Raw genomic sequence first — 10147 nt, forward strand, 5'->3', positions numbered from 1 at the left:
TACATGAAACGTTTTGGTTTTAGTTTCCGGAGAAATTGGATGATGTTGGAGAAAATCGCAAAAACTACTAACCGTTGCCGTCTCAGGTGCACGAACTACTCAATTTACGAGTTATTTGTACAAACCACATCGATTATACTGTAATGCGTTATATAAAGGTTCATATCTAGGATTAAGTTCTTTACAAAGCCCACATATGTGTAATGGGAGGCCTAAATCTAGGATTAAGCTACTCCCTCCGTTTGGATTAAATTGACGCGAGTGCCTAGAGAAAGTAGCCTACGGATGTGCTTATCTCGCGTCGATTAAACATGGACAGAGGTAGTACTTAATAACAAATCTGATGGCAGGGGTCCACATGTCAGTAATGATGCGGTGTCCACGTCTATCAATTACTCCCTCCGTCTTAGTTCAACAGGCGCACACGTAGTTTAAGAAATTAATTTAACTATTATTTTAGTCAATAAAATATGAAATATATTCACAAAAATTATATCATTGAAAAGTTTTTTTTGCATACGAATCTAATGATATAGATTTTGTGGACATAAAAGTTATAATTTGTTAACCAAATCTATGGTCAAAGTTTATCTTAAACTGTATGCGTGCATGTTAAACCGAGGCGGAGGTAGTAGCTTTTTATTAAAAAAACATAGCCACTTTTTTCAAACATTTCAAAAATATTAAAATTCCTAAAATTTTAAAAAATAAACTAAATATCTAAAAATAGTTTAGATCATCCGTTTAAAGTATTTATCATTTTCTGTGAGATTAGAAAAAATTGTAAAGTAACGTGGACGACATGTTATCAAGACACATAAAATAATTAATTTGTTCAATAAAGAATTTTCTCTAAGATGAAATGAGCACGCGTTAGAGCATCTCCAGTCGCGTCCCCCAGAGCGTCCCCCGAACCGCGCCGGATTGAGCCTTTGGGGGACGTGTTTTGTTCGTGGCGCCTTTGGGGGACATCACTCCCCAGCCGCGTCCCCCAACCGTCTCCCCCAAATGCATATTGGTGCACGAAAATAAAGGTTTTCATTCAATTTTGATTATATATTACAAAGTTTGAATGAAAACGGCTAGATTTCATCTAAACCTAGACTACTGACCGCTCGGCGGTGCGTTCGACGGCCCCGCCCCGTCATCGCCTCCCCTACGCCGCAGCTCCTCCTGCGCGCGCCTCCTCTCCTTGCGTTCGGCGGTGGCTAGACAGTTCCGCTCCCGCCGCGCGTCCTCCGCCGTCCCCTGCTGCGCCGCCTGGAGGGAGAGCTCGACGGCGCGACGAATCTGCGCCTCTTCGCGGGCACGGGCGTCGTCCTGGAGCTTCTTCTCCGACTCGAAGGACTCGACGAGCGCGCATTGCTGATCGGCTGTCTCGTCCGGGTGCAGCCCGTCGTCGTCGGACCACTCGAACTCGTCGTCGTCGTCGTCCTCCACCTCGGTCTCCTCCTCCTCCATTGGCGCCTCCTCCTCCACATCTGTTGGCGCCTCCATCATCGCCGCCGCCAACGCGTCGGCCTCCGCCACCAACTGGTCCGCCCGCCTCCCGCTGCTGACGCTCCTCCGCCGTCAGCTGCTGCTGGCGCTCGATCGACGCCCGCCGCCGGCGCTCTATCGCCTCCCGCCGTTCACGGTACAGCGCTTCCCACTCATCGTGCTGGCGTCGGCGCTCATCAGCCCACCGCTGCTCCATCTCCTCCCGGTACCGGCGCCGTCGCGCCTCTTCTCCCGTCGAGGCGTCGAACGCCGCAACGGTGTCGCACTGCTGCTCGTGCCACGCTGCTGCCCCCGCGGCCTCGTCAGCAGCGGGGCCATGGGCGCAGAACGCCGCTAGATCCGCCGCCTGCGCCGCCTCACGGTGCTGGCGGGCATGCTGCTCCATTGCCTCCCGCCACTGCTGACGGTGTGCACGCCACCGCTCTTCCCGGGCCGCGGGGTCGGTGTCGACCTGCGATTCCGGGACTGCAAGTGGAGGAGACGGCGGTGGAGGGAAGTGGCTAGCGCCGGGGCAGTTCGCCATTGCCACTGGTGGTGGCGGAGACGGCGGTGGAGCGACGATGGCTGTGTTTGTTGCCGGCGGGGTGTGGTGGCTACCATTGAGCCGGGAGACCTTTTATAGACGCCGGCGTCGGGAAGAAAGCGCGGGAAGAGGCGGGAAGATCGCGCGGGAACGGGCGGTGGCGTGCGAACGCCGGCGACGCGTGGAGGCTGCGCAGCACCGACGAGACGTCTCGCCTGCCCCTCCATCGCCATTAAGGCAAAGATGCCGCCGTGTGTCACTGCGCGCGAATAACTTCCGTCGCGAGGTAGGCGACGGTTAGGTTAAATTAACTGTGCCGCTGACGGGTCGGCCCCGCCACTCCCCACCTCGCTTTTCGTTGTGTCCGGTGTGCCCGGAGCGTCCCCTATGGGACGGGGACGGGCTCGGGACGCCGGACACCGTATCGGGGCGCGCCGGACAAAAATGGGCTTTAGGGATGTGACTGAAACATATTTTTATCCGGCGCGCCTCAAATCCCTTGGGGGACGCTTTAGGGGACGCGGGCTGGAGATGGGCGTTAGTACATAACCCACACCCGAACTGGGCTCGATCGGCTTTGCGTCGAATAAAACGAAACGAAAGACCACACGTTTCATGAGCCGCTCAAAAGAACCGTAGGTTGGTTACACGTCGTCGGCGTCTCAATAGTTGCACGCCGCCGACGTGCGATTAGCTTCACGTCGCTCCGTGTCACCGCAACCACCGTTGTAGAAGAATCGGACACATCAGCATGGCGCAATACCAGCCGTGTACTAGTATTTAGCAAATTTTGTTTTATGATGATCTGCAATAAATTCATGACCGCATGCATTAACACGTCTAGTTTATTATCATCGTGACACTGTTCTTAGAGCATCTCCAACCGCATCCCAAAGCGTCCTCCATAGGGATTTGGGGCGCGCCGGACAAAAAATGCGTTTTAGCCGCGTCTCCCAAAACCCATTTTTGTCCCGCGCGTTCCGATACGGTGTCCGGCGCCCCGAGCCCATCCCCGTCCCACAGAGGACGCACCGGACACGCCGGACACAACGAAAAGCGAGGCGAACCGGCGCGGGCCCGACCCGTCAGCGGCTCGGAAGGCTAAAACCCCGTCGCCTACCTTTGGTCAAGCGACGTTAATGGCGTCCCTGTTTTCCCGAGCGACGCAGGGACGCGTCTCGTCGTGCATGGCCGCGTGGCCGTCCGCGCCGGCGTTATTGCGTGCAACCACCCGCTGCCGCCGCTGTTTTAAGATGCCCTGCAGTTCTCACCGCTCACAAACCTTCTCGTCGCCGCCGCCTCCCCCCTCCCAGATCTTCTCCCCGCCGCTCCAAAAATGTCGAGCTCATCCTCCCGCAAGATCGCCGCGGCGAACGGCTTCGGCCGCGGCAGCCTCACCGTGTCGGAGGCATGGGCGCTGTACCACGCCCGGTATCCAGTCCCGCCGGACATGCGGCTGCCAAGCAGCGGCGGCTGGAAGATGGCCGTGAACGGCATTGGCGTCCCGCCGCCGCCGAAGCCGGGCACGGAGCAATGGAGGGACGCCATCAATGCCCGGCGGGCTCAACTCACCGCCGAGGAGCGGTTGGATCCGACGTGGGCGGTCAACAACAACGACGCCTGGTGGACGATGTACTTCAAGGCGAAGTACGACGTCAAGATGTACAGCACCGACAACCTCGTCGGCGGCCCCAACAGCTGGAACAAGGACGGCCGCGCCCCGCTGCAGGGCGTTCCGGGGCGCACCCTCGACAACGTCATCCGCGGCATCCGCAACGGCGCTCCAAGGTTGGAGATGCCGTCGTCACCGCCGCCGTCTCCTCAATGGCAGTCGAGGAGGATGACGTACTTGTCCTCCTCGCACTCTTCTTCCTCGGGACCGGCGCGATCGACGCCGTCCTCGTCGTACCGGTCGGCGCCCTACACCGTCCCCAAACGGGAGGTCAAGGAGGAGCCAGCGACGGCTGTCAACACGAGGCGTGGCGGCAGCAAGGGAGGCGCGGCGGCGCCCTCCTCATCCCGAAGCCGGAGGTGAAGGAGGAGCCGGAGGAAGCGTCGCAGGCGGCGCTGCTGGCGGAGTACGAGCGGCAGCAGCGGCTCATCGCCGGCAGCCGACGACCCCGAGGACTGCCCGGGGCTGCGGGCGGCGTTCTTGGCGTCCATGAACGACAAGGATGCCCGGAGGGGCGACCTCGACGCGGCGATCGCCATGTCCATCCGCGACTCCGGCAAGCCGGCCGGTGGACCTCACCGACGACGGCGAGGCAGGACCAAGCGGCTTGGTGAAGGACGAGCCCGTCGAGGAGCGCGTCAAGCAGGAGGTCATCACCGACGACATGTACAACTTCCACCAGTACTACGACGCCTCCGGCCATCGCAAGTACTTCTAGATTAGGTTTAGTTTAAATTTAGTCAAATTTCGTTCGAATCTATGTAATATATGGCAAGTTTGGATAAATCTCGCTTAAGTTTAAAATTTGCGAAATTTGGTTTGGGGGACACGACGTCCCCTAAACGCGGCACGAATGAAACACGTTCACCAAACGCTCAATCCGACTTGGAGAACGGTTTGGGGGACGCGACTGGAGATGCTCTTAGACTTGCGGGATGTGGCGTGAGCGAAATGTCCACACGAATGTCGCTGCCAAACAAGGGGCATTACCAGTTTTTTTTTTTTTTTTGAGCGATGACGGGCGAACCAGATTTCATTCATCAGCACTCAGCAGTGGGCATACATTTTACAATGAGGTGTAGCAACAAAACGACAATTGCAAGCATGACCTTAATTTTTACATCTAGATGACACGTTGTTGCTGCCGGCGATCCCTGAGACGTCAGATCGATACAAGGAGGATTTTCTGGTATCCACCGAACCTGAAGAAGATGAAGATCTAGACCAGAAGAGGAAGAAGCCATGTGAGACGAAGAGGCTCAGTTCAATTATGCTTAGTTCGGTGTGCCCTTTTTCATTCCTCTCTGTGTTGAACAACTAGGGCAAGTCCATTGTACAACACCAGCAACCGACGCCCAAGCCAGGGTGTATGTTAGTTTTTACAATAGACCCTCGGAATAAATGAAGGAAACACGATCATGTCCTCGAGGTTATTCTCCACCGCAGCGAGTTGACAAGCTCCGCCATGCCAAGGACGTCGACGCCGGCGACGAACCACTTGGGCCAGCTGATGTGGGCATTACTCTTCAGGTACCCAACATTGCCTACCTCCCTTGGCATAACAGAGGGCCAATGAGAAGTACCGCAGCCCGAGGTGGATCAACACATCGGTTGCAATGATGGAAATATGGAAGGAGACGATTCCTTGACGAACAAGGCAAGCAGACGTTGTTTAAAGGGAAGATAGATTGGATCTCACCTGTAATCTAGTCGAATCCTATATAAAGGCGAGGAGATGGCCTGCACGGATAGAATCTACACAATCCCGCATACACGTAACCCTAGAAACCTTGCTCTCGGCGAGATCACCACCACACAGCTTATCGGCTGCCCCATTGTAACCTTTTTCATCGATAATCAAGATCAGACAAGCAAGAGTAAGGGTTTTACCTCATCGAGGGCCCCGAATCTGGGTAAATCTCGCATCTTGCTCGTTTGGTATCCGATGTCTAGTGCTAACCTGCAGGATTCCATCAACCCTAAGCCCCTCATGGTGGGCATTGCCGAGGAGCCCCTCGTTAATTGGTGCAGTCTGTGGGTAAACTGCTCATTCAAGGCACATCATCGGCTTTTACGATCGCGCCGGCTACATCCACGTCGGCATCGTCATCATCGGCTCCATCATCGCTGATCTTGGAGGATCCAATCTGCTTCGGCTCCTTCGAGTTCACCCCCACACATTCGCGTCGCGTTCGGCCTTCTCAGGCCTGCACGGCGGAATGGACAAGGCGTTCGGGAACGTCCACCTCAGCATCAGCGTCTGTGGCGTTCTATGCGTTCTACGATTTCCTTACCCGATCACTCCGGGCCCTGCAACAGTCGCGACTTCATGACTGCTACGTCCTCCACTTCTTCACCAACCGCGCCCGAACTATCGGCTGGTACTCGTGTCGGCTCCGTCGTCATCATCGGTGTCGTCGCTGCGCCGGACCGCGTCTCCAATGTCTATCGGGTCTGATGACTCCGAGTCGTCGGATCTAACGTCATGCTACATACTGCATCGACTGTGACACCAGTCACGAGCTCGGCTCGGACGCCCCTCCCTTCGTGTGCGGCATCAAGTACCCCTCTGACAAGGAAAGCGTCAGCAAACACGGCAACATCATCCCTTTGTCCATGGCAATGGTGGCACACTACCAAGTCTGCGCCACCTTCGACCCTGAAACTAGAGCCGAAATCCCTGCGGGTCGTAACACCCCACGCACCAACATCGAACGGCAGCGAGATGGTGAGCTCAGCGGCAACAACATGAACAAAACTTTCTCTGTTTCCATAGAGGAGTGGGCCGCGGCACGCGACTCCATGGTCAACAACACCAGCCTCCCTGTCGGTGTATCGGCATGCACCCTCAACACCTACCACGCTATCCTCGAGAAGAACCGCTCTCGGCTGGCCAAGGAGTGAGCCGACCTGGATCAACGCCGGCAGGCAGCCGACCTATCGAGCGAACGATGAAGGGAACTTTCTTCCTTCGGGAGCGCTTCTAAGAGCCACCAGACTCCCAGCAGGTATCGACCGCGCATCCCACGAAGCAGACGCAAGAGAAATCACGTCGAACCTCTCCAACTCCTTCATGACGATGGATTCAGCGGGCATCCTCGGGCCCAAAACGGTCGAAGGCGCAACTACGCACATTGCGGCATACCTGATCAACAGTCAGCCAACACCCGGTGATCCGATGGTGCCAGTTCATCGGTCGCCATGAAAAGCCTCGGGATCATCGGCGATAGCTCACGCCCAGAAAGGAGAAATCACCACGCCGCGGTGGCGGCTCTCAAAACCGCTCATCGCGGTCGCTTGATGGATCACCGCTCCATGGTAGCGGCTCACGACGAAGATCCTCACTGTCTCCCGACAGATCTTCATGGCGAAACGGCGGCTCTCGATGACATTCGTCCTCCAAGGATGCCCGTGACGATATCACGCAGAGCAAGATCGACAAGGCCCGTCGCCGACGCGCTGCACGTGTTGACTTCGAGAGCGACGATTCCGAGGAATCTTAAGAGCACGATGGAGAGCTCCGCGATGCCGATTATCTGAGCCACAAGATTCGGGAGGCAAAGCCACCCAAGAAATTCAAGCCAACGCCTACTGACGCCGCCAAGTACGACGGCCATCAGGAGCTGAGATCATGCATAGACGACTACCTGGTAACTATAATCCTGCACAAGGGAAACTGTTGTGGGTATACTTCATACGTGTACCATCGACAGTGGCAAGATCCGGCAAGCCTGGGTGGGACACAGACGGTGATGGTGGCATACGGCCTATCGGGCGGCCCAGTTGCTGTTTATCAAGATGGAGAAAGTCTAGCCCACGAACAAGGAGCCGGATCCGGCCGACCTATCTTTGGAGTCGGATCCGGCCTGGCCCATCAGGGGTAGCCGGATCCAGTACGACATATTAGGAATAGGCGGATCCTTGACGTGCACGGCAATGCAATGTTTCGTAGTTAGGCAAGATTGTATTTCGGTTAGGACTCTCCTTAGAAATCCTAGATCCTGGCACCTTTATAAGCCGGATCCTGTGAGCCCTAGAGGCACAACCCCAACTCATTGTAACAACGCGAAAGCGCCCAGATAATTCCAGACAATCAGCAGTATGCTCTATCCTCGAGCAGGTGTTCCGAAGCTGGGTAAATCGCGTACCACCATCCCGAGTGCTCTCCGCCCTATGGCCCCTACTTCTTCTCTCCTCCATGAGGATCCCTCGTCTGGAGTACCGTCTAATAGGCAACGACAGTTGGCGTCCACCGTGGGGCCAGCGTTGTCTGCAGGCCGGAACCGTGGCGACGACCGGCGCAGCGAACGACGTGATGACCGTCAGGATAACAATCGTAGTGGATCCGACCTGACAATCGCGGAACAACTGAACGCTCCTTGCTACATACACTCCTACATTGACCTGAAGGACAATGTCAAGAAGTCGACTCACCTGCTCAGGGATTATCGGCAGTTCCTCGATCTTCAGAAGTTCTATGAATCGATGAACCCCGGTGCCAAAGTGCAGGCGTACCCAATGATACAAGGAGCACCACCCCCTAATCCGCCACCCGCACCGTAGCATCAAGTTTAGCAAATTCAGCCTCACGCACCAAACGAAGCGTTCCCTCCACCTCGGCGGAAGATGAGCATGATCCAGACCGACGTCTCCAAAAGAGAATTGAAGAAACTCACGCAAGAGATCAACCTCGTGGAAGTAACCATGACAAACAACCCCAAATACATCGACTGGTTCGAGCAGAGCGTCCTGTTCAGCAGAGCCGACCACCCGATTCCGAGACCAGGCCATGTCGTGCTGGTACTCGAGGAACAGATTGGTGGGTTCAGCATGAGCAAAGTCTTCATGGACGGAGGCAGCGGTTTGAACCTTCTGTTCGCAAGCACGATGAAGGACATGTGCATCACAACTAACATGCTACAAGAATCTGACACAGGTTTCCATGGCATCATCCCGACCCAACCCGCATACCCTCTCGGCAAGCTCTCCCTAGATGTTGTCTTCGGCAAATCCTATAACTTCGGGAAGGAAAGACTTGAGTTCGAGGTAGTGAATTGGGAATCACAGTACAACGCTATCCTCGAGAGGCCATCGTACGCCAAATTCATGGCAGTATCTCATTACGCATACCTAATTCTCAAGATGCCAGGCAACAATGGAACCACCATCACCGTCCGCGGGAGGCGATCAGACAACTACGATAGGGAGTTTCAGAAGATCGCCTCCAAGTTCAAAGTAAAGCAGGAGCTTAACACACTGGACGTGCTCCCGACCGCAAGCAACCACCTGTCGACGATCGGGCATCCAAACCCGGTGAGCTTGACGATAGCGAAAAATCGAAGAAGCAGCAAGCGGACCCTGCCGCCCCGACGGAAGCCATCAACGCGTCGACAGACCCTCCTCTTACATAAGAAGACGAGCGGCAGCAACATCTTTACTCTTATAACAATTTCTTTTACTTCATTCAATAAGGCTTCTTAGCCATAGCAATTTAGCATATTCCTCATCTACACTTTATCAATAAAGTTCAAGTTCGTCTATACAACTATTCCTCTGTTTAGCAGGACACACCCGAATCTACTCGGGGGCTCCTAGAAATTCTTTGGCTCCTTCAAAAACATTGTATACACGGTAATCATCGCAAAAACCTTTTAATTGTCGATGCAGTAAGCATACTCGAAATAATCGGGGGTTGCATCCGATAAGTTTTTGTCCCAAGTATACGACCATGCGCCACACATCGTACTCACGATATCAAGCGTCACTAGACCGTAAAGCCAAATGCACACCCGAACATTCAGGGCTGCCAACGACGCAACTTAAAATAAAGCTATGGACCAACATGACACATCGTTCTCACGATAAAAGTACAAACAGTTTCGTCGAGCCTCGTAGCACACCCAAACATTCGTGTGCTGCAATCAATGAAATTCACATAAAACAACGGCTCACGCCTGAACTTCGTTCTCACGATACTTGGGCTACGAGTCCGTCGTGCACATGGTTCTCTCGACGACTCGGGGACTGTTGCCGATGTAATTCAAAAAATATGTACGACCCTGAATGATGCATTGTTAACACGATAAGATTGATACGGGTCCATCGAGCTTGCAACATGACTTCATCACTCATAAGTTGCCGCCGATGCTACACATCCTTAACCACGACTCCGCGCCAAAAACATCGTATTCACGATACTTGAGCCACGAGTCTGCCGAGCTTAGGACTCACCCGAATACTCAGGAGCTGCCATCAGCGTTTAAACTTCTGTGAAAAAACGGCCCTTTATAAGCACATCGTTCTCATGATAAGATTTACCATGGGTCAATCGGTAGCACGGCCCACCCATCTTCACGGGCATCGCCATCGACAACACTTAAATAACAAGAATCGGCTCAACAAATGATTACATTGTTTACACGATAAAATTCGATATGGGTTTTTCATAATTC

This window comes from Lolium rigidum, chromosome 4, assembly GCF_022539505.1.
Source record: "Lolium rigidum isolate FL_2022 chromosome 4, APGP_CSIRO_Lrig_0.1, whole genome shotgun sequence".
NCBI classification, from domain to species: domain Eukaryota; kingdom Viridiplantae; phylum Streptophyta; class Magnoliopsida; order Poales; family Poaceae; genus Lolium; species Lolium rigidum.